Below are 26399 nucleotides of genomic sequence, written 5' to 3'. Positions count from 1 at the left end.
TATGAATGTAATATAGTTATTTTAAATGACCAAACACTTACTAGGAAAACTCGACCAAATGAACTAAACTCTACTGTTGATCTACATCTAATTTCAACAGAGTTTGAGGTTCAATGGAACATTGATAATAATCCTCTTGGATCGGATCATTATCCTATTTTAATAAAACTAGAACTACTTAGAAAATCATTTTATGTATGTGTGCCTTTTACGTTAAATGAACTTGTTTACTGCTTTTTCCCCAATAAAAATTACTACAGTATAACTCAATATGCTACTTATAAAAAATATGAACAATATATAAATAGCTTACGCGCAATTTAATTATCAAATTGGTCGTTAGCAAATAGTCTTGGGATTAGGAGAATTAAATTAAGAAATCCCTGTAAAAGCATACAAATATATACAGACGCTGAAATTTATATTCCTTCCTTTATATTAAAACGAGTTTTCTTTTATTTTTTCCACATTTTTACTAATATCTCGACTTCTATAGCTTCGATTTAATTCGTTGATGGTTTCTTTTATTCCTTATTCTGCTCCTGTTAATTCTTTTCATATTTTATTAAAATTGCCTTTCGAAATAAAACTGAAAAATGTTAAAAAATCGACGTAAAAACCCAGTTGTCTTTTCCCTACTCTTATGGGACCTAATCTTTTCCCTTCATATTGTGGCACTCGTATAAATCGTGGAAATTTTTGTTATGAGGCATTCTTACTAGTTTTTGAATGGTTTTTAACCAGAAAAAGGAAATTTTGAAATCGGAGAATATTTTGAAAAAATGCTCATATCGAGCCTGGATTTTGCTTAAAAATTGAAAAATGCAAAACAATAGGTTTTCCGTTTATCTTAGAGTCAAATCAATAATAACCCTTTTTAAAGGTACTTAAAAGTAGTACATGATAGAAGGATTAAAAAAAATTAATTTTTTTATAGGACTCTTGATAATTCGATATTTATGTTTCATGGTTTTTATTCATTTTCTTCGATTTTATGATAGCTAGAATCGATTCGTTTTAACGTACGGATACCTTGTAATATTCCTCATAACTTTTATATAAGACAAAATGTTCTCAGTCTTATAGTTTATTTAAAAAAAAAATAAAAAGCGTTATTTCGAATTTTTTTTGTGGATTTTGGAGCAAAAAAAAAATTTCTTGGGTTCTAGTCCGTCAGGATTGAAGGTTCAAGGTTCACATTGAAATTTGACGGTAACCAATTCAGGAAAAAAAATAGTAGGGTGGGAAAAAAAATTTGGTTTTTCCATACTTTTACTAATATCTCGGTTTCTAAGGCTTTGATTCAATTTGTTGAGCGCTTATTTTATTAAGTAATTTATAGAAAAAATAGGCTTTACCCTACAAGGTTATTATACTCCACGACTATTTGTGATGTACGATCTTTATACATCTTAGAGATAAGTCGTTTTGTATATAAAATTGTGAATTGAAAAAATATGTAAATCCTAAGAAATAAAACCAGTAATTTTATAGAATTACCTTATTAATTTTACCTATTAATTTTATATAATTTGATTTAAGTTTTTATTGGAAATTGTCATATTGGATAACAGTATTACACATACCGGTGTTAAGTCATATAGGTGAGTCGCTGTTTTTATTATTAGTTTGGAATACTGCAAGCTTATCTGGGTATTAAATATTTAATAGTAAATTTTTGGATTGGGTATAACACTTTGGATAAATTAGTTCAGTTAAGATTTCATTTTTTTTCCTTTTGTGTGTATTTTATATACTTTGATAATAAATGGAGTAGTTACAGGTTTAGTGTAATGGAAACATGGTAATGGTATATCTGAAAAATTTCTTTCAGATTTTCGCGGTGTTGTCAAACCGACAGCCCTTAAGATAACTCCAGGATTTTTCCAGCTATTTAAAGATTGATGGTGCTGGAGTTGTATACGTACATTTGAGCACATTTACAAATCCAGTCATAAAGACTAAACGTCATAAATTTAAAAAAAAAGAAAAAAAAGAAAAACAAATCCCCAAAGCAATTTTCCCAAAAATCGTCAATTTCTGGACTTAAGGAAATAAAAATGTAAAATCTAAATCTCATTCTGGACCGGTGCAAAATCCATTTCGCCCTTAACTTGACGTCCAAATTGAATGTTTTGTAGTGGGGCGGCGTGGCGCACGCCGCCGCGGGGGGAAAGTGCTCTTGATAAGCGTGATTTAGCAGCCCCGGGGATATTGATTTTTGCGACGCACCCCCCTCTCTACCCCTCGCCGCCCCCCTTCGTGCCTCTCGTACCCCCCCGTCTCACACCCTTTGCCCCTGCCGCCCTCCGCGTTCCTCCCTCCACCCCGCGCTCCCCATCTAACCCTCTCTCAGTTTTATATGTCTGTTTTCTTACTGTAATAGCTCGTCGGGTGGCGGCGGGGGACGGTGGGGTGCGCGCGCGCGGGCCGGGGGCGGCAAGATGCTTTTCATTGGTGTTGTGTTTCGCGGGGGGGTTCAAAGGGGGGCACCACCGCCGCCCGCCAGCCGTACGCAAATACAGCCATTATGCCGGTGACACCGCGAATTGCGCCGCGACGGCACGTGCCGCCGCCGCCGTCGTCGTCGTAGTCGTCACCGCCGCCGTCGGCCACTCGGCCTAAGGCCTGTTGCCTACGGATGATGATCATGATGATGATGATGAGGAGGAGGAGGAGGCGGCATGTGGCGGCGGCTCGCCGCCAACAACACCGCAGAGCCGCCGCCTGTTGGGACAGATGATTGTCTTCTTAGGATCAGAGGTTGACAGCACCTAATGCTGGCCTTAAGACAATTTAGACTATTTTGTGGAGGGATGGGGGTCTTTCGGTTAATCGTTTTGAAGTTTACCGGGGTTAGTCGAGAAGTTTTTCGGTTTTTCTTTTAGAGTAATTGATTTTTGATTGACGTGGTTCTTAACGGGAAAATATCGTGAAAAAAGGGATTTTGATATATGTTTTAAATGCAGAAAAATCTGAAAATTTTTCCCTAAATAAGAAAAAAAAATAGAAATTTAATTAAAAGCAAGAAAGAAAACCAAATTCGTATTTTTTTCTGTACAGGTATTTTTTACAATATTCATCGTTTGCCAAATCAAAAAATGCCTTTTTATAAAAAGAAAAAAAAATCTCTTTTACAAAGCTATAAAAAATTCAATATCAGACTAATGGAATAAATATTATGATAAATAAATACATTTTTATATTTTCTTTAACAAAAAAAAATATATATACGGTAACAGTGGTCAATATCAATTTTTTTATTTAAAATGCGACACCCTGTACCTATATTCCTCAAATTTTATATTCTTCAAAATATTCTAGATATAATTCATGTACAATGTCCAATATAAATTTTCAACTATTATTTATATTAAATGTCTTTCGTTTTATCAGAACATTATTATTTTTCCGTCATTTATTGCAAACATTAACAGTAAAAACACGAAACTTCTTTGGTTACATAAGTTCGTTACATAACACGCAAAAACTAATAAGCAGTACTGTTTATCTTTAAATTCAAGAAAAAAAAACAATAATGTCAATGTAGGAGATGCTCAATATGTTCCCCACGAACGGCCTGGCCACATTCTAACCTTAAAAATAAAAATGTCTTCTAATGTTACTTAATTACTTAGACGTGACCAAACTGATCGTAACCGTTACTTGTGTCAAGTTTTGTAAATGAAAAAAAAAGTCTAATAAAGTCAGATCAGGGGATCGTGCCGGCCATTCCATCGACCCTCGTCTCCCTATCCAGCAATTTTTAAATATTTGCACTTCATCTTGCCTAAATGATTTATGACATTAGCTGAAACTCGTGGATTTTGAACTTTTCAGGGTATGTTGTTTTCTAATTCAGTTAGAATTTTCATCAGACCGATAGCAGCAATTTTATCACCTAATCAAGGTATTACATAATTGAACGATAAATGTAATATAGGTATAAGGACCGTCATATATCAGAGTTATATTTTTCGTTATAACAACATTGGGAAAGCTTCGACGTAATTTTCAATTTTCGTGCCTACTACCAGAGGTCACCTGAAAAACATTAATTTCTCTTAAGTTAAATTTTAATTAATGTTATCAGGGTGTTTTTTTTGGGGTTATTAATCAATATTTCTGGAATAGGTTGAGTTTATGATAATAAGTAATCGCCAAAACTTAAAAACATTTTAGGCCTTAGAAGGAATAGGAAGAAAACAAATATTTGACAACCATCAAAGAGTGAGAAAACAAGTAAATAAATTAATTTAATTATTTTCACGTACATCATAATTAAAAGTATTAAAATCAAAACAAATTGATCTGATGCAATTTTTTTTTTTTAATTTATATAACATTATTCATATCTACGCTCCTGGAGGGTTTAACAGCAATGGTAAGTCATGGGGTATTTATCACGCAATTAAAATAAAATACGTTCATTTTTTTACAATTATTAGGAACAATATGCATTTTTCTTACATGCTTTAGCTTGAAAACAAAGTCCTTACAAAGCCATGCTCATATATATATTTCGTCTGTAATTTGACCAAAGATTCGATGGTTAAACTTAAGTTTGCTTACATATTTTATTAACACCCTGTATAATAAATGTACAGAGTTATATATGTACTTATAGTTTCCCACCCCTTTTGGGGTTTTTTAGGCAAACCTGCATAATATGGTTGACATGTAGTTTTTGCGAACTATAGTATATATACAGGATGTTACAAAAAAACAATATCATAAAATATTTCTTCCAGGCAGTTGAGACTATAAAAAAATATTCAATTAATCATCCACGATTCTTTAAGATACTAATTTTTAATCTAAATCTACAGCATCACTTAATTAACTCGGGATCAGTTGATACTGGATTAGAAAAAAATCCTTCAATTCCTTGAATAAAAACCAAAAAAATACTGGCAAAATATTTAGTTACTTTTTACAGGCAGTTGAGACTGGAAAAAATACTTTAACTACAAAAACGAGAATCTACTTCAACTACCTCAATTGCCTGCCAAAAATTTAAATTATTAATTTCAATACACATAATCAAATAGTCAATTATACTGACGAAATCTTGAAATAGCTGGACAAATCCTGGAGATATCTTAAGGGCTATCGATCTGACAACACTGAAAAGATCTGAATCGCTTTTTAGGAAATAAGTTGTTAATCTGACAACATTGGGAAAGCCTGGAAGTAACATAAAACATAAAAACCATTAATTCATCATAAGTTAAATTCTAATTAATTTTATGAGGGTTTTTTTTTTGGGGGGTTATAAATCAATACTCCTGGGGAAAAGGGGGCGCAGAGCATCCCCTCGCCCCCTACATTCCCGGTTTCTAAATAATTTACCCTGCCTTTTAAAATAATTATATTAAAGTTTAAAATGAATATAAAAGCCTTTTTAGCGGTGCATCGGACCGTAAATACCTCGCTAAAGGACGTTTTTTATTCGTCGCTAGGGCCAAACTTGTCTTTTCAATTTAATTATTAATATTTTTTTAAAAATAAAACTACCATTTAAAATGTCTCTGAACTTCCAATAAAATAATTGAAAATACGTTTTCGGCATTAAATAATAAAATTTTATTATAAGATTGTTGGCCTGAAAAGTCTTCCAAGGCCGCACTTCCAATTACACCCAACGATAAATAACACAAATTGCCCCCTTTAGTAAATACACACATAAATATCATAAGACTCTTAAATATTTATCTAAAATAAACAACACAAAGAGCCTTAATAAGTACATATTATTATTACGTCTATATAATACCGTATAGCCAGGATAAAATTGTAATTAAGTGTTACCTATTGTTAAACCATTACGGATACGGCCATATATCACAAAACGAGCCTTTTAATTTCATTTTGCACCGATATAAATTACGATCTTTAAGTTAATTTCGCGTACGGACTCTTGCGATATCGATCGATTATTTTATAGAAAATGCGACGAGCCACGCCCTCTTTAAATATTATTCATTACCGTAACGTTCGTTCTTGGGGGGAAAAATTTCAAATTACTTACCTTAGTGTAGCTAGGGGATTATTTAGCCGATAAAGTTTGATGAGAGGAGCCACCTAGAAAAAATTTTAAAAAATTATATGTAATTAATTAAGGATTAGTACTAAAGTATAAAAATTTATTGTATCAAAGGTTTTTAGCAGTAAGAGAGTAACTCCATCAATTTTTATGGAATTAGTTCCACTATTTTTTTACTTTCATTTATTAATTTTATATTAAGTTCTTCCTGATCGTCGAAATTATTTTTTTCATTCGATGCTAATTTTGTAAATTGCCACAAAAGTCTTCTGCAATATTTAAAGTTATCAGGCATATAGCTACTTTTATTTCTTCTGAAACTTGGTTTTTAACATTATTCTAAAATTCTTTTTTTTTAATGGCTTTTGTTGAAAAAAAGCTAATTTTTCCCTGTTTATTGCACGTTTCGTGTAATTTTTTAACTGTACTAATTTAGACCAACTTCGATATTCTGAGTTACATTCACATTTTTATATCGGTATTAATCGAAGGAGTAAATAGTTTATTATTTATAAAATTTATTTTAACAGAGGCGTATTTTTTAATTAAATAAGTTTTATATTATTATGTTTAAAGTTTAAGTATTAAATGTTTAATTTGACCTAAATGTTCCATTGCTTTTAGTTTTTTTCCGACACTTAATGGCTTCTATAAATTAGAAATATTTATAACTTTGAAGTAAGGTTTTATTTAATTTTTACGGTCTAAATAAAACATTTTTTTAAAATTTTATTTCAGGCATTTTTTATCTTTCAAGAATTGAAAATATTTCATATATCTTGGACAAATGCAGTAATCTTTTATTTAATTCCAGGCATTTGTCAAATATTTTTACCACGATTTTGGAGTAATTCTTCATTTCTTCCAGACGTCTGACTTTATTTTTATGACCGGCAGGAAATAAGTTTTCCTATTTTTTTTTTAGTTATATTTACAGAAACTTTCCGTTAAATTCTAAGTATTTCATTTTTCAATAAAATATTATTTTTATTCCAGGCTTTGGAGAGTCGCTTTTTTATGTCTTTCAATAGGTATCTAACGTAGCTTCTACGGTTTTTGTTTTAGGTCTTTGGGTAATTTTTTTAATTTTGTTCCAACATTTGATGAATTTCCATTTATAAATTCACTATTTTCCACAATTTTTTTAATAAAGGAGTCCTTAGGATTCTATTTTAGCTCCATCTTTCTCCAATATATATTGATCTCCTAGTCAAGGCTTCTACTCCCTATTATACCATTTTATAAGATTCTAATCATTTTTCTTCTCCAGGTATGCCTGGAAAAACTTCCTTAAATTTTCTGGCTTTTCCAAGCGTGAAAATCCTTTTATTAAATTTTGAATTTGTCAAGGCAACATTGTAAAATATCATCATTGTAAAATTTAGAATTTTTATAATTTTTTAAAGTTTGAATTTTTTTATTCTTCCATGCATATTCACCAAAATTTTAATGTTGTTTTTTATTTTCGGATGAACAAAAAACAGTCGTGCCTAGAAAAGGATTTCTTGCAATTTTCAAATTAAAAATTTACACATTTAAAAAACAAAAGTAAATGTAAAAAATTCTTAAAGAAAAATATTTTTTTTCCAATGCCTGGAAGAATCAAAATTTTAATTATTTTATTTTTTCCAAGCATTTTTATCAAATTTTTAGGTTTTTGATTTGTTTTTCTCGTCTACAGAGAAAAATTATGCTTTTTAATACTAAATTTTTTAATTTTCATTTATTAATTTTATATTAAGTTCTTCCTGATTGATATTTTTTTATTAGTAACGTCGAAATTATTTTTTTCATTTGATATTTATTTTGTAAATTGCCAAAAAAGTTTTAGGTCTTCTGCATTACTTATCAGGCATATAGCTGCTTTTATTTCTTGTAAAATTTAGTTTTTAGCATTATTCCAAAACACTTTTTTTATGGCTTTTGTTGAAATTATGCTAATTATTCCCTGTTTTTTTTTTTGCACGTTTAGTGTAATTTTTTAACTGTACTAATTTAGACCAGCTTCGGTTTTCTGAGTTACATTCATATTTTTATATTGGTCTTAATCGAAGGAGTAAATAGTTTATTATTTATAAAATTTATTTTAACAGAGACGTATTTTTTAATTAAATAAGTTTTATATTATAAACTGTCGTGTTTAACTGTTTAATTTAGGCCTAAATATTCCATTATTTTTAGTTTTTTTCAGACACTTAATGACTTCTATAAATTAGAAATATTTAATATTATAAAGTAAGGTTTTATTTAATTTTTCAGATCCTTAAAGTCATTTTAAATTTCTTCATTTTTATTTCAGGCTTTTGCATATTTTTTTTAAATTTTATTTCAGGCATTTTTTATCTTCCATGAATTGGAAATACTTCATATATATCTTGGACAAATGTACAGTAGGTATAATGCAAAAAGATAGCAACATTGAACTTTCCTGTTATATATCTTTTAGTATCTATTTTATAAGTAAGGTTTATATATTATTTACAAGAATAGCTAGAGCCTGTTTATATTTTCATATTAAATAAAACACCAAATTGTTTTATGCAAATTTATTATTCAAAAATATAGCAACAAAAAATAGTTTTGATTCTAAAAAAATATAACCCAACTAAATTAAAATCAATTCAATATTTCGTGTAGTACCCCTTCTCCTTTATAACATCTGCACATCGCCTTGGCATGGACTCAATTAATTTCATAATATAGTCAAAAGTGAAAACGAGCCTTGACGTTCTTCTTTGAGAGTAACGGTTTTTTGGCAGGGCGACGAGCAGGTAAGTTGGCATCAAGTAATCTTCTCCTTACGGTACGGGAACTGAGGTTTACTCCTCCACCCTCTTTTAATTTTACCAAAATTTGGGAAGAAGACAAAAAAGGATTTTCTTTGGAAAGCAGCTGCCTATCCATCCTCAAAATGTTTTTCTGGGTCTACCAGGAATTGGCGCCGTTGCAGCTGTTCCAGTAAGGCGAAATTTTTTGCAAACTCTGGATACGATTGACCTGTGAAGCCGTAAGCTTCTTGCAATGTCACTTTGCCTAACACCATTTTCGTAATGCTCCACAATAATTTTTCTTACATCACCAGAGACGGTTTTTGAGCGACCCATTTAAGTTAATTCTGAGATTCAAAAATAACAGATATTTAACTTATAAAATAAATGCGAAACAAGAATGTTGCTATAGTTATGCACATTGTCTAAATAAACAAACATGAAGTTCCTTACTCTGCATTGGCATTCTTATGATATCTCGGTATATTTATAAATAATACAGAGGCGTGTACTTAAAAGTAAAGAAATAATATGGTATAAATAAAGGAGCAAATAATATTTTTGAAAACATCGCTTGTTGCTATAATTATGCACAATACTGTAGTAATGTTTTATTTAATTCCAGGCATTTGACGAATATTTTTACCTGTTCCACGATTTTGGGGTAATTCTTCATTTCTTCCAGACGTTTGACCTTATTTTTATGACCGCTTGGAAAGGGGTTTTCCTATTTTTTTTTTGTTATATTTACAGAAACTTTCCGTTAAATTCTAAGTATTTAATTTTTTTTCAATAAAATATTATTTTTATTCCAGGCGTTGGGGAGTCATTTTTTATGTCTTTCCATAGAGACCTAACGTAATTTCTAGGATTTATGTTTTAGGTCTTTAAATAATTTTTTAATATAATCCAGGCATTAAATGAATTATATTTTTCAAGGCATATTAATTTAATTATTCAATTATTTAATTATTTATTACATTATGAAGATCGTAGAAATAAAAACACGTGAGTCAGGAGATTTATCGTAAAATGCATTGAAATTTATAATTTGCTTGCTGATGGAATAATGAAGTTATTTTTTTAATAAATATTTGTTTTATTTATAGTCTCTTTCCTATTTACTCTTATGGAGTTAAAGTGATTTTTTAAAGAAAGGCGTGGTCTACAGGGGCAGTATTAAGTAGTGCCCAATGAAATTTTTTTGATAATTTCTATTTATGAATTTTTCCATTATTTTCTAAAATGTTTTGTTAAGGGAGTCTCTGGGGTTCCGTTTTAGGTCATCTTTCTCCAATAATTTAATCTCATAGTCACAGCTTTTACTCCTTATTATATCTTTTTTTTTGTACTATTTTATCTATGTAGGTTTTTGCTAAATAAAGATTATTATTATTATTATTATTTTACAAAATGCTAGTTTTGTTTTTCTTGTTCACGTATGCCTGGAAGAAATTCCTTAAATTTTCCGGCTTTTCCAAGCATGAAAATCCTTTTATTAAATTTTGAATTTGTCAAGGCATCATACCTTGAAAAAATTGAGAAAGTTAAAAATTTTCATGATTGTCATTATATGGAAAACCGAGTAAAAGTGATATTGAAAATTTTGGGAAAGTTATCGTGCCTTTTTTCAATTTTTTCACAAAATGAAAAGTTTTATAAATTTTTAAGTTAAGTTTGAATTTTCTTATTCTTTCAAGCATTTTCACAAAACTTTTGAGTTTTGTTTTCTGTTTTCGGCTGAACAAAAGAACAGTCGTGTCTAGAAAAGGATTTCTTGCAATTTTCAAATTGAAAATTTACAGAATTAAAAAATAAAATTAAATGTAAAGAATTGGAAAAAAAATAATTCTCCTGAAAAATTTGAAAATTTTTCAGTAATTAATTAATTTCAAAATAATTATTTTATTTTTCCAAGCTTTTTCATCAAATTTTTAGATTTCTCATTTGTTCCAGATTTAAAAATACTTTTAGGTTTTCCTTATTTTTTTCCAGAGAAAAATTCGAATTTTTCGTGTTATTTTTTGTCAATAGCCCCCGTATGAACGAAATATATGACCACGCCTCTCGTCTGTCACGTGACTGATGACTTAACACTAACCGAACGATCACGTGCTAAGCTAAGCTCCTCCCACAATTTGACAAGATGGCCCCTGAAAGTGAAATACCGGGGGTGTGTAAAGAATGTGTAAAAAACAACAAGTAAAATTCGAATGTTTCGTGTTCAATTATTTCGCTCTTTTCCAGGTAGGTCTGAATGAAAATTCCAAAGTTTCTCAACTCAACTGAGTCACATCTAAATGTTCTAATTTCATGCCTGAGCACTAGAAGTGGAGCTATGACTGAAGTTAATTGAACAGGCTTTCCTTTTTTTTTAAGATTTTTAAAATTTTGTATAAAAAAGCTTCTAAGTCATGGATTTTTAAGCTTTTTTTAGTAGCAGATTCAAGCAGTCCAAAGAAACTTTTAAAGTAAAAATCAAGTTGATCTGAGCACTAAAAGTGAACTTATGACTCAAGTTACTCAAGTTGTTTTCCCTTTGGACAAGATTTTCAACAATGTAAATAAAGAGGGTTCCAATGCATGTAAAAAATGGAAACTTTGTAGTAATTTTTATTTAAGGCCTTTAAATTTTTAGGGTCTAAGTAAGTCATTTTTATTTTAGGCCTTTAACTAATTTTTTGAAGTAAACTTTTAAATTTTCTAGGAATTTTTTTGATCCAATGAAAAGTCGTTTTTATTGTAGGATCTTAGTAGAATAAGTAATTTTTTTATGTTTTCTAGTTTTTTACGTTTTTTTACTTTGTTTTTTCTAAATTTGACATTTTGTCACTAACTTTTTACACTTTCCCGATATTTCACTTTCAGAGTCCATCTTGTCAAATTGTAGGAGGAGCTTAGCTAAGCACGTGACCATTCGGTTACTATTAAATCATCGGTCACATGACTAACGAGGGGCGTGGCCATATTCTTTCTTAATACGAGGGCTATTAATAAAATACCCCTTTTAATAATTTAATACAGTTTTAAAATTCCAATTTAATATAATAAGAAGATTAGCTCGAAATTTGACATTTTGTTTCATGCATTTAATGATTGTTTTTAAATTATTCATTCATTCATTCATTCATAAATTTTTAGGCATTTACTGACATAATTAAGTTAAGTCTGAATGTCGTCTAAGATTTTAGAAATTTTGTATTAAAGAGCTTCTAATGCATGGATTTCCATGATTTTTTAATGGAACTTTCAAACAGTCCAAAGAAACTTCTATAGCAAAAATCAAGTCATTCTTTGAACTTGATATAGAGTTATGCTCCAAGATTTAGCATAATACACAGTAATAACACGATATCGATTTTCATATTTACTTTCTGTTAAATATATATTTTTTTAATTTATTTTCTGTTAAATTAATTAAGATACTTTAATTGGAATCAGATAGAGACGTTAATAAATTCTATAATTTAATGACTAAAAGAGCATCAAAGGTTTTCGTTTTATTTGTGTCCTAACTCGACAATTTTTGAAGTAGTTAAGGGTATTCGGGTTAAGTTTTATTTAAATCGGTTGATAGTACGTTTGTCTAAAGTTGATCGATAAATGTCGTTTTTTTTTCGTTAATTTGTGTGCATCTCTTTGGTACTCCAGAAACTCAAGAAATCCTACAGGGGGACTTCGATTAGTATTGAAAAATGGTTGCAAGCTTGGTTCCACCCAAAAGTTTTACATATATCACTTTCTACTGATTTAAAAAAACAAGTTCTACAGTATAAAATGATAGAGAATCATTTTCTCAATTACAGTTCAAGAGTTTTTGAAAAATCTAAAAATTTCTTTAAGATCTTCCTAAAAAGAATGAGCGCATATACATTTTTCATATTTCTGCACAAAAAAAAAGTGAAAAAGACCGAAAACAAATTAACCCCAATTTTCGTTCGTTTCTACCACCCTTCGGATTGAACGTGCCCCCCTTTTCCCCACCCCTCGCCCAAAAAGGGGGTTTTTCACTTCGCCCCCCCGATATATCGATTCTCGCGGGTGTCGGTGAAGGATGGAAACTCTGCAATTTGCATTTTAACACTCCCTAGTTAACATGAATAAATATTTATTTGCCTCGTATATATACATAAATACATTCTACGAGATATGGCATTTACATTTAATTTATTTATTACTATATGTATTTTTTTTGAAAACTCCTTACACACCCCCGGTATTTCACTTTCAGGGGCCATCTTGCCAAATTGTGGGAGGAGCTTAGCTTAGCACGTGACCGTTCGGTTAGTATTAAGTAATCGGTCACATGACTAACGAGGGGCGTGACTATATTTTTCGTTAATACAGAGGCTATTGATAAAGTAACTCTTTTATTGATTTAGGACAGTTTTTAAGTTCCAATTTAATATATTAAGAAGATTCATTGGCAATTCTGTATAATAAAATTAAATTTTATTTAAAAGTCACATTAGAAGTAGACGACATATTTATTCTAAGAAATATGGCAATTACTTTAAATTTATTTATTACAAAATATAAATAAATTTTTTAACTCTTTACACACCCCCGGTATTTCACTTTCAGGGGCCATCTTGTCAAATTGTGGGAGGAGCTTAGCTTAGCACGTGATCGTTCGGTTAGTATTAAGTCATTAATCACGTGACAGCCAAGGGGCGTGACCATATTTTTCGTTAATACAGAGGCTTTTGATAAAGTAACTCTTTTAATAATTTAATACAGTTTTGAAGTTCCAATTTATTATAACAAGAAGATTCGTTGTCATTTCTGTGTAATTAAATTAAATTTTAATTAAAAGGCACATTCCAAGTAGACGACATATACGTTCTATGAAATAGGACATTGACATTAAATTTATCTATCACTATATAAATTATTTTTGAAAACTTTTTACACTTCCCCGGTATTTTACTTTCAGAGTCCATCGTGTCAAATTGTGGGAGGAGCTTAGCTTAGCACGTGACCATTCGATTCCTAGTCATCGGTCACATGACTAACCAGGGGCGTGGCCATATTATTTCCTAATACGGGGGCTATTATTAAAATACTCCTTTTAATAATTTAATACAGTTTTAAAATTCTAACTTAATATAATAAGACGACGCTGCCGTCTCTGCTCACTGAAATTAAATTTTAATGAAAAGGCATTTTCCAAATAGACAACAAAAGGGAAATTTATTATTTTTAGAAGAACAAGGGGATTAATATTAAATTCAAGATTATTTTCTACTATTAAACATGTCATTTTCGCAAGCTCTTTTCAGTAACTTATTATAGGTTGCAGCAAACTTTAACAAAGTATTTAAATCTGATATACACAGAGAGGGAGAGAGAGAGCGAGAATATAACAAAGTAAACGGCTTTTCTCATTATAAGTTAATGCCCCAAAGGCACTTTAGGCGAAACTATTAACTTTTGATTAAAATTTGATTTTCCACGCAGAAAAAAAAAATGTTTTCCCTTAAAGTGCACTTAATATAAAAGCGTTTTTCGAGACGTAATTTTAAATATTACCCATTGTCATATATATGCAGGAAAATTGAAATATAAGTGAAACATAGAAAGGGCGAAGGGTTGAAGTGGGGGTTAAAACATGGCACGCTCTCTCTCTCTCTCTCTTTATTACCCTCTATAATGCACACTTTGTATTCGAAACGAGTCTTGCAGGAGATGGAAAAATATTATTTTCTTTCCAACCCACCCTCCGCATTTGCGCATTTTTAAACAAATAATTTTTACTATAAACTAAAATGTCATAATCCACTTCGAGAGTTACGTCAAAATCCCATAAAGCGATTTAAACTACGATATTATTTGACGTAGACATAAAGCCACTTTGAGTAGCGTCTATAAAATTTTTAGTGTCATCAATAATAAAATAAGCAGTTTATATTTCTACAGTTTACTGTCTCTCTTTATTATAGGGGGGTTTATGCGAGGTTTAACAATAAAGAATCCACTTAAGTAATTGCATACGTTCATTGTTAGTAGATTGAATGGGGAGTTAATAAAATGGTTATTTTTTGAATAGACCTTGTATTTGGAAGCACGAGGCCACGCCTCTTGTTTGTCACGTGACTGGTTAGTCAACAGTAAGCGAATTGTCACGTGTCAATCCAACATGGCTTCAATTTATAGAGAAATTCAACTCGAACATTTAAATTATAGCATTAAAATAATTTGCAATTTAAATTAACTTTTTTTAACAAAATGCAAGAAATAAGGTCTAACAATAAAAAATAATTTTATTGCCGCCAATTTTAAATTAGAAAACTACTGGGTCTTCTATCAAGAAAAATCAGGCCACGCCTCTCGCTTGTCACATGACTAATTAACAAATAGCAAGTAAGTTGTCACGTGATTATTACGTTAAAACTTGATCCCTTCCACACTTCCAAGATGGCCGCTAAAAGTGAGATACCGGGGGAAATCTAAAAGAAATATATGTCGGTAATACTGTCGATTCACGGTTGTAAATTCCAGCTATTAAATACCCCCTTTTTAAGATATTAAATTGGCATAATTCCGGGAATAACTAGTTCCAAAACTCCGTTATAAACGGCAAAATCTCTTCAGATGTCTCTCATAACCCTCAAGTTATTTGTAAGCAAGTAAATACGCGTATTTTCTTATTTAGTTACACGTCTCGCTTTGAGAGAAGTTTATGCAATTCGACTATGGCAAACATAACAAAATATCTCCCCGCGTAAGTTTCTGGAAAAGACAGCTTAGGACTATTTTCCAAGGCAAAACATATATAATATATATAAAACAATAATTCATAAATCCATTAAGTTCATGTAATAATTAAATGCGGCAGGTATAATTTAAACCATCCAATAATAACGCAACGTATATACTACCTTTGAAATTTTAATTTAAATAGATGCCTCTCGTATTACGAAAATCTAATTACAATTTTAAATTAAACCAGAAATATAGGGAATGAAACATTTCATCACTTTTGATTAAATATGAAACAACAAAGGAGAATAAAATTCTTTTATGTTGCCGTGTACGGACATCAAAGAACTCGTTTTTTTTTTTTTTGGTTTTTTGGAAAAAAGGTCCATGAGGTAGAGTGATTTTGGTGTTTTTTTCGTGGGTTTGATATGCGATATTAAGAGGGTTTTTTAAATTAATATACAGTTTTCATATTGCTCTATGAGGTCCAGACCAGGTCCGTATCTTAAAAATCTTTTAGGCAATATAGTCCAGTATGATCGTCTTATTTCGGGTAAGTTTAGAGTTGATAATTGAAGCTCTTGGCCCCCTTTGAATGGGTTTGTTCCGTTGAATTTATTTAAGGAAAATAAAACAACCGGTTGTTATTTAAATTTGAAGATTTCCAGTTTTTAGGTGAATTTTTAAAAAAAAAATTAATTTTATTGCATTTTTATTTTAAATTTATATTTTTTACCTGGAAGGAAAATGGGATAAAAACTTTTAGTTTTTGGAACAATATTCTACTTAAATTGTATAAAAAAATTAGAAAAAAATTAACATTAATTACCTGGAAAAAAATCAAGTTCCTTAACGTCGAACCAAAAATAAGTTTAAAAAAAACTGCCTGGAAAAAACCGAATGTATATTCCAGAAGTAATTTGTATTTTTTTATAGTTTCTATAATTTTTGGAAATTTTTCCTGTGATAAATTAATTTTCGGAAACCTTTTTGTTTTAAAAAAATGTTAAATTTACAAATTATTGAACGCAAAAAAGAATTATTCATATTTAAATATGTTCAATATCTAAGTTAATTAAAAGTTGAACAATTTTAATATATTAACTAAAAAATGTATAGTTTTTTTATTTTAATCTTAATTAATTATTATGATGTTTTTTGTTTGTATATTTCAATGGCTTTTAATAGAGGTTTAATGAATTTATAAAAAAAGACTACGGTATTGCTGATTTGTGTGTCTTTTTTTATTTGGAATCATTTTATTAAAATACTTAGCCTCATAGAATAAAAGGAAACTTTCTGGAAAAAAATGCCTGGAATATAAAAATATTTCATCTACAAAGGATAAAGGAAAACTAGCAATTTTTGTAATAAGTTTAAACTTTATTTGCCTGGAAAAAAATCAACTGCATTAATGTTAAAAAAAAAGCAATTTTTGAAAAGGACACTTCAACTGCCTGTAAAAATGAAGCTTTTTAACTTCATAATATAAAAGAAAAACGTCCTGGAATAAATTGCCTGGAAAGAAAAAATATTTCAACTGCATGAGATAAGAGAAAACTGTCAGTTTTTGTGGCACAACTTTCAACCTAAAGTGCCTTATAAATTAAAAAAAATTATGTTTAAAAAACAGTTTTTCAAAAGGACACTTCAACTGCCTGGAAAAATGAAACTTTTTAACTTCATAATATAAAAGAAAAACGTCCTGGAATAAATTGCCTGGAAGGAAAAAATATTTCAACTGCATGAGATAAGAGAAAACTGTCAGTTTTTGTGGCACAAATTTTAACTTGAAGTGCATTATAAATTATTGTTTAAAAAACCAGTTTTTCAAAAGGACACTTCAACTGCCTGGAAAAATGAAGCTCTTTAACTTCATAATATAGAAGAAAAACGTCCTGGAATAAATTGCCTGGAAAGAAAAAATATTTCAACTGCATGAGATAAGAGAAAACTGTCAGTTTTTGTGGCACAAATTTTAACTTGAAGTGCATTATAAATTATTGTTTAAAAAACCAGTTTTTCAAAAGGACACTTCAACTGCCTGGAAAAATGAAGCTTTTTAACTTCACAATATAAAAGAAAAACGTCCTGGAAAAAATTGCCTGGAAGGAAAAAATATTTCAAGTACATGAGATTATTTCAACTAAAAGTTCTATTAGTCATAATTGATGAACCATCTGAAATAAGCGAGTTATGAAGACAAAGTGTTTCTATTAGCCAAAATTCAATATTTACTGCTCCCTTTAAGAATATTATTATATAAATATAATTATTATCTCTCTATCCGATATTCATTTTCATTTAGCATTAACTCAAGTACAACCAAAAAATATCCACCAACATCAGTAACTAAAGAATATTTATCTAAATACTTTGGCATATCAACATTCGACCCTTTGTACCTTGTTTGAGTGATATGAAAGAGTTTATTCTTCATGAAAAATATCATATAACTGTATTGATCGTACTGATTGTTTAATAGCTATTTTTGGCTCTATAGTTTTCAGAAGTGATCGTTTAACAAGAGGTGGTAGAGTTATAACTTCTTATAATACTTAATTTAATAATTTAGAACAAACATTCTTCCTGGTATTCTTTATAGACCACCTTCTTTTAGTTATTAACAACTTAATACGCTTATGTCAATGTTAGATCCTGTCTACGACTTTGTTATCCTGTAGAGGGATATCAATGTCAAATTACTCTTTGATAGCAGTTGCGAAAAGTTGTACTTTTGAGAATTTTAAAAACTCACAACTTACTATTACAAGTTATTAAGAAACCCACTCGTCTAAATGGTAAAAGTAAGAGTTTGATAGATATAACTTGCGTTATTCCTAGTGTAGAACCAATTGAATCAGTAAAATTAGATTTGTGTGACATGACTGATTATAGGCATGTTTATTATTACTTCAATCTAAATTTACAGATAAAACCAAAGAGCCCTAAGCTGTATACATATCCAGTCTTCTATGGATAATATGGACTTCAGTTGTGTTCTTTTACATGAATCATTGAATGGGTTCATAGAGCTGCTTAATCTCACGCTAAACACGGTTTTTATTGAATTTGCCTCAGTCAAAATCTACAAAACTTAAATGAAATAACAGACTATTTTGCCTATATAAATGATAGCAGTAGATAGAGAGCTTCTCATCCAATACTACGTTTTCCACAATAACTGAATATGATGTACATAAATCACTGAAGATAATAAATCCAAGTGCAAAGGCGTGGATGACATAAACTAGGACTTGCTGCTATTTAGTATCGATTGTATTTGTCTAGAAAAAAGGAAATTCCCCATTCTATGCCATAGTAAAGCCACTTCCCAAATCTTCTATAATCGCCTCATTGGATAAGGTTAGATCAGTATTCATTTTATCGATTCTTGGGAAAAAGCTTGAGCTACTGGTATCAATCTGCTACCAATCATTCAGTCGGGATTCATAGCTGCAACTGCCATTGTTGGGATTACCAGTGATATTTAAAAAAATATGAATTTTTTTCGAAGTATTCACATTTGAAGTGTTCACTGAAACATGTAAATGGTTTTCTTCATATCTAAATGTAATTGTGGTCGAATTCTTAAATACCTCAATACGTAGTTCCTCAAGGTAGCATACTCGTACCATTACTCTTTACTATCACGACACTCAGCTGCTGTATTATTTTAAACCTGAGGATTCATCCAGGGGATTGAGTGTTGTTAACAGGGATCTGAGTAGGTTTATGCAGGGTGATTGATGGTACCTTAGACATTTACGGAGAACGGAAAATGAAATTTTTTTGAAATTTTGGCATCATGGATTTTAGCTGGTGGTCTATCGATTAAAAATATTCTTAGCGATACAGCGCTTATCCCAAAAAATAGTAGCAACTTTGTCATTTTAAAACCCTATATATTATTTTATTTTTTGATCCGCTATCACTTTATGATTGTTTTGTGTATAAGTTATTCCTATATATTAATTATTTTCTTTTTTTTTTTGAACAAAACATAGCTCCAAATAAATTTTTATTACTACGACACTGGAACGCGCAGAAAATTGAAATTATAAACGTAAGCATTGCACATTAGTTTTCCGCTGATTTAGACGTTTGGGCCATAGGATTGGCCTGCGAGATCACCTGATCTTACACCACTTGATTTTTCCTTTTGGGGTAATTTGAAGCAAATGGTATACAAGACACCGGTAAACCGGAATTACATTAACGACTTATCAGTTGCATTGATCAACAAGATCCTTCTGAACTACAAGCAGCGACAACACGTGCTGTCCAACGCAGGATTTTGAAGTGCTTAGAAGTCAATTGAAAATTTATTGTAAATTACTTATAATCTTAGGATAACTGAATAAATCATTCTGAAATTATAAAACGAGTTGTATAAAGTTATTTTGTATTCGCACGAATTTTCTCTTTTATCCATTTTTTGTAAATTAGGGTATATTTCGTTGAACTTTCGGTATGTTCTTGCTACAATTTGATTAATATATTAAACCTTAGCTCTTTGTATTGAACTTAAATGAAATTAAGTATATCGAACGGTATCATTATAGATTGAGTTCATATTTCTTTTAAATACGTGAATAAGTCTATTTTCTTCTTTTCAATTTTTGAGCATGTAAGATAGTAATTTCTAAATTGATTTTTGCTATAAATGACGTAATACCCAATAAAATAAGCCACTCATTATTGAATTTGAATATCATATTATGCTAATTAAATGGAGCTTTTTTTGAGGCCAAAAAGGTGCAATTTCCAGACAGCAATAGAGAAATGAAAATTCTCTATATATTCCCTAAAGCCTAAATAATAGGAAAACATTTTACAAAATTACCCCCGAACGATAATCGGGCGATCAGTAAAGGTAAAGGGAGACAGAAGAGAGTGTGCAACGTGGCGGAAAAGTGGAACCCTAGAGAGAGAGCGAGACACAACTAACTGACAAATAAACATTGTTTGAAGTTATTGACTGGCTCGGTAATCATATTTGTCAGGCAAAGAAGAACGTCCCTTTATCGTTCATCATTTTAACGTTAAAAAGGTTGTTTCCGCGCGGATCGGCCCTTTCCGCGCTCAAAGGTTAATGCGTGGCAAAGGAAACATCCCATACAGTTCCGCCAAGTTAAACACGTTTACCGCGCTTCATCTCACCGTCCCCCCTCTTCATTCCCTGTTTTTTTTTTCAGGATTCTATCGGCGTAAAAGCACGGGATTTTAATTTTTCTATTGGTGAAAAAGATGGAATTTATTGGAGCTTTTTTTTTATTATTCGATAATCTCCACTTGGACCCATTGATGCGGAATTTGCCTAGCTGAATAAAATAAAGTTCTGATTAAAAAGTGCTTTATAAAAGACAATTTTGAATTTAAATTAAAATACTTTATGTGAAATTAATCTTTAAATATATTTTTATTATTCGATACTAAATATGGGCAAGACCAACAGAAGTAAAATAATTAAGGTGGGCAGGTATATTCTGCATGAGCAGTTATCGAGTTTGGATGGTGCTTTAGGTCTGGAGCTCGTACATTATTTGGTGACAATTGGTAAATTAAGTGTTAATAATAAAGTAAATTAACTAAATAATAAAAAGCCTATCGAAACAAATAATTGCCATTTCCTAAAACAGCAATACCTTCCCTTTCTATATTTATTTCACTCTAAAAATAGGACTTTGTTTTAATGGTACCAAAAGTTCTTGACTTTCAATTGACTGAGTTCTTGACTGACAATTCTTAACAGGGTGAAAGTAGCAAAACCTATTTCAAAAATTCGCAAGAGTTAAAATAATATTTTAAAAGTGGTCTATACCCTAAGGGTATTTAGAGAAACACAACACAATACTAATATACATATTTAATTAAAATAGAAACAAGAAACAAACCAACGATCCCAATCTTAACAAAATTATAAATGATATACAACTGTTATAATCCGAACAGTTGAATTAACAATCAGCAATTGAGGCAACCAGTGTTCCTCCATTTTTATAAATAATATCATTTAATATATACTCCTTAATTTACCATGAAACTTCTAGGGAATGTAGAACTTTAATTTTTATTTATCTGAATGAAAACTAAAACAAAAAAACATGGACAAAAAACATGGTACCGCTTTATTAGAATTATAACAGCTAATTTCTTTAAATTTCTGCATACATATATAGTGTTAAAAATTGAAATTAAAACTAAATTTGTCCCAAAAAATACCAATTTTTGAAAAAACAACATTCAACTTAAATTGCCTGGTAAATTAAAAAAAAATGTATGGAAAAATTAAATAAGTCAATTAATATTAAAAAAAAAACAGTTTTTCAGAAGGGAAAATGAACTGCCTGGAAGGAATAATTTTTTTATTTTACATAGTTTAACTATGTAAAATAAAAAAAATGCCAGTTTTTAGGATAAGTTTTAACTTACATTGGCAATTAATAAAAAAAATTATATCAACTGCCTGAAAAAAAAATTGAAATAAAATAAACTACGTGAAATAGAAGAAACTGTCAATTTTTGGGACAACTTTCAAATAAAAATCCCCAGTTAATTAAATAATCAAACCTCGTGCATGACAGAAGCTTGGCAACAGGGTTGTAGGATTCTTCTTCCCTTCCCGCTCCCCCATCTCCTTTCACCCCCATAAGAACTAAAAGAGAACAAAGGATAATGGCGAAATGAGGGAGGCAAAAATTGAAATGCCAGGAACGATTCGTGCGTTTAATTGAAACTTAAACACAAAAAACAATCCCGGGCATCTGAAGGTTTAAGGACAAATTATGCCCGAGAACGTATGACGAGGCACGTTCTCCCTTCCCTATAATTAACTGCTTATTTAATTACACCTTTTTGTAAAGAACTTCATTCTTGGCATTTTCAAAATATGCTTGTTTTTATTTTTGATCAAAAAAGGCCAATAAAGAAAACCCTTTTTCCTTTATTCCTACGGGGGAGGTTAAAACAACAGGTTGAATTAAAAGAAATTCACGGGGCCATCGGGCACGTAGTAGCTGTGCGTGCCGGGTCTGTTTGTCAACACTATGGATGGCGTGTCGGCCCTTTTCCTCAATGGAAACCCTCTTATCTTCCCTGTTTTTTTTTCCTTCGCTTCCCGAAATCCGGGAGAGAACGCCACTTCAACGAACGTTCCCTGGCCACAACAAGTTACAGGCCCGTCTCCCATTTAAATACACTTAACTTAACCCATAAAGCACCATCCAAACTCGATAACTGCTCATGCAGAATATACCTGCCCACCTTAATTATTTTACTTCTGCTGGTCTTGCCCATATTTAGTATCTAATAATAAAAAAATTTTTAGAGATTATTTTTACATGAAGTATTTTAATTTAAATCCAAAATTGTCTTTTATGAAGCACTTTTTAATCAGCTTAAATTTTTTTTTGCATAATTCACCTTTTTTTTTGAGTGTATTTCAAATACTATTCTAGGTACTTAAATGCTGCTTAAATTTAGGGAATTTGTCATTGCACAATTTTGAATCAGTCACAGTTAAAAAAATAATATTTACTTCAGGATTTAGGGAATCTTTCAAGGAACAAATTAATCTGTTAAGAGTTCTTAGGGCTCAAACCCTTTTTGAGCTAGAGCCAATTACGTTGCACTTAATAATATAATTTTTACATGAAAAGTTGCGAAATTTGTCAAGGCACAATTTGATATATTAACCTTTTTTTTAGCTAAAACACTTTTTGAGTTAGAGCCAATTATGTACCACCTCAAAAAAATATATTTATATTTTATAATACTAATGAATGCACTAGTTCACTTCTTGATAAAAATACTGTAAACCTTTCTGTTTTTTTTTGTCCCTTTTTTCTCATTTTTGGTCTAATTCCTCTTCTCTTTCTGTTTCTTGTCCTCTCAGTTGTCTCACACACTCGAATATCCTACATGACTATTTTTTACAGGATATTCCCGAGATGTTTTTCCTCTTAAGTGAGGATCATTGGCTTATTGGAGAGAGAAAAAACCATATTGTAGAAGAGAGAAACAAAGACGGAATTGGAGTCCCGAGAATTATTGCCTTTGCAGAACATGGAGAGGAATATTTATTCCACTAGTCTTGAGTGACAATCAAAGAGAGAAATTAACAAGGAATCAATTAAATTCGGGTGAAAATGAGTGAGAAACAAAATAAATTCCAAGTCTTGGAAAGAGAATTTTGAGACACTGGTCAATTTAATTAATAAAAACTGAATTATGACGTAAACGTATTTTTTACGAGAGAGAGAGAGAGAGAGGCAGTGAAATATACTCGATCAGCTGATCAGGTTTAAACCCAACTGCCTGGAAGAAAACTTTTATTTCTTACAGGCAGTTGAATTAGAGAGAGAGAGACAGTGTACTCGACTAGCTGATCAGGCTCAATTTCAGTTTCCTGAAAGAATATTTGTATTTCTTACAGGCAATTGAATTAAAGAGAGAGAGAGATATTCGAGTGTACTCAACCAGCAGATCAGGTTCAATTTCAGTTTCCTAACAGAATATTTGTATTTCTTACAGGCAGTTGAATTAGAGAGAGAGAAAGAGAGATATTCGAGTGTACTCGACCAGCTGATCAGGTTCAATTTCAGGTTCCTGGAAGAATATTTGTAATTCCTACAGGCAGTTAAATTAGAGAGAGAGAGAGAGATATTCGAGTGTACTCAACCAGCTGATCAGGTTCAGTTTCAGTTTCCTGGAAGAATATTTGTATTTCTTACAGGCAGTTGAATTAGAGAGAGAGAGAAAGAGAGATATTCGAGTGTACTTGACCAGCTGATCAGGTTCAATTTCAGTTTCCTGGAAGAATATTTATATTTTTTACAGGGAGTTGAATTAGAGAGAGAGAGAGTGTACTCGACCAGCTGATCAGGTTCAATTTCAGTTTCCTGGAAGAATATTTTTATTTCTTACAGGCAGTTGAATTAGAGAGAGAGACAGAGATATTCGAATATACTCGACCAGCTGATCAGGTTCAGTTTCAGTTTCCTGGAAGAATATTTGTATTTCTTACAGGCAGTTGAATTAGAGAAAGAGAAAGAGAGATATTCAAGTGTACTCGACCAGCTGATCAGGTTAAATTTCAGTTTCCTGGAAGAATATTTCTATTTCTTACAGGCAGTTGAATTAGAGAGAGAGAAAGAGAGATATTCAAGTGTACTCGACCAGCTGATCAGGTTAAATTTCAGTTTCCTGGAAGAATATTTCTATTTCTTACAGGCAGTTGAATTAGAGAGAGAGAAAGAGAGATATTCAAGTGTACTCGACCAGCTGATCAGGTTAAATTTCAGTTTCCTGGAAGAATATTTCTATTTCTTACAGGCAGTTGAATTAGAGAGAGAGAGAGTGTACTCAACCAGCAGATCAGGTTCAATTTCAGTTTCCTAATAGAATATTTGTATTTCTTACAGGCAGTTGAATTAGAGAGAGAGAAAGAGAGATATTCAAGTGTACTCGACCAGCTGATCAGGTTCAGTTTCAGTTTCCTGGAAGAATATTTGTATTTCTTACAGGCAGTTGAATTAGAGAGAGAGAAAGAGAGATATTCGAGTGTACTCAACCAGCTGATCAGGTTCAATTTCAGTTTCCTGGAAGAATATTTGTATTTCTTACAGGCAATTGAATTAAAGAGAGAGAGAGATATTCGAGTGTACTCAACCAGCTGATAAGGTTCAATTTCAGTTTCCTGGAAGAATATTTGTATTTCTTACAGGCAGTTGAATTAAAGAGAGAGAGACAGAGATATTCGAGTATATTCGACTAGCTGATCAGGTTCAATTTCAGTTTCCTGGAAGAATATTTATATTTTTTACAGGGAGTTGAATTAGAGAGAGAGAGAGTGTACTCGACCAGCTGATCAGGTTCAATTTCAGTTTCCTGGAAGAATATTTTTATTTCTTACAGGCAGTTGAATTAAAGAGAGAGAGAGAGAGAGAGAGTGTACTCGACCAGCTGATCAGGTTCAATTTCAGTTTCCTGGAAGAATATTTTTATTTCTTACAGGCAGTTGAATTAAAGAGAGAGAGAGAGAGAGAGAGTATACTCGACCAGCTGATCAGGTTCAATTTCAGTTTTCTGGAAGAATATTTTTATTTCTTACAGGCAGTTGAATTAGAGAGAGAGAAAGAGAGATATTCAAGTGTACTCGACCAGCTGATCAGGTTAAATTTCAATTTCCTGGAAGAATATTTCTATTTCTTACAGGCAGTTGAATTAGAGAGAGAGAGTGTACTCGACCAGCTGATCAGGTTCAATTTCAGTTTTCTGAAAGAATATTTTTATTTCTTACAGGCAGTTGAATTAGAGAGAGAGACAGAGATATTCGAATATACTCGACCAGCTGATCAGGTTCAGTTTCAGTTTCCTGGAAGAATATTTGTATTTCTTACAGGCAGTTGAATTAGAGAAAGAGAAAGAGAGATATTCAAGTGTACTCGACCAGCTGATCAGGTTAAATTTCAGTTTCCTGGAAGAATATTTCTATTTCTTACAGGCAGTTGAATTAGAGAGAGAGAAAGAGAGATATTCAAGTGTACTCGACCAGCTGATCAGGTTAAATTTCAGTTTCCTGGAAGAATATTTCTATTTCTTACAGGCAGTTGAATTAGAGAGAGAGAGAGTGTACTCAACCAGCAGATCAGGTTCAATTTCAGTTTCCTAATAGAATATTTGTATTTCTTACAGGCAGTTGAATTAGAGAGAGAGAAAGAGAGATATTCAAGTGTACTCGACCAGCTGATCAGGTTCAGTTTCAGTTTCCTGGAAGAATATTTGTATTTCTTACAGGCAGTTGAATTAGAGAGAGAGAAAGAGAGATATTCAAGTGTACTCGACCAGCTGATCAAATTAAATTTCAGTTTCCTGGAAGA

General features: G+C 31.1%; 1 long non-coding RNA gene across 1 annotated transcript in view; it reads right to left on the bottom strand.

The window, feature by feature from the left end:
* Nucleotides 1-6023: 6023 nt before the first annotated feature.
* The window catches only part of LOC126746456 (uncharacterized), a 107295-nt gene continuing 86919 nt past the window's right edge, over nucleotides 6024-26399 (bottom strand). Inside the window, exon 3 of the long non-coding RNA XR_007663899.1 lies at nucleotides 6024-6084. This is a non-coding gene — a long non-coding RNA (uncharacterized LOC126746456). The remainder of the gene's footprint in view (nucleotides 6085-26399) is intronic.

The sequence above is a fragment of the Anthonomus grandis genome, chromosome 17 (assembly GCF_022605725.1).
Source record: "Anthonomus grandis grandis chromosome 17, icAntGran1.3, whole genome shotgun sequence".
In the NCBI taxonomy this organism is placed as follows: domain Eukaryota; kingdom Metazoa; phylum Arthropoda; class Insecta; order Coleoptera; family Curculionidae; genus Anthonomus; species Anthonomus grandis.
The sequence above is the reverse complement of the archived record's forward strand: the minus strand, read 5'-3'. Positions and strand labels throughout refer to the sequence as shown.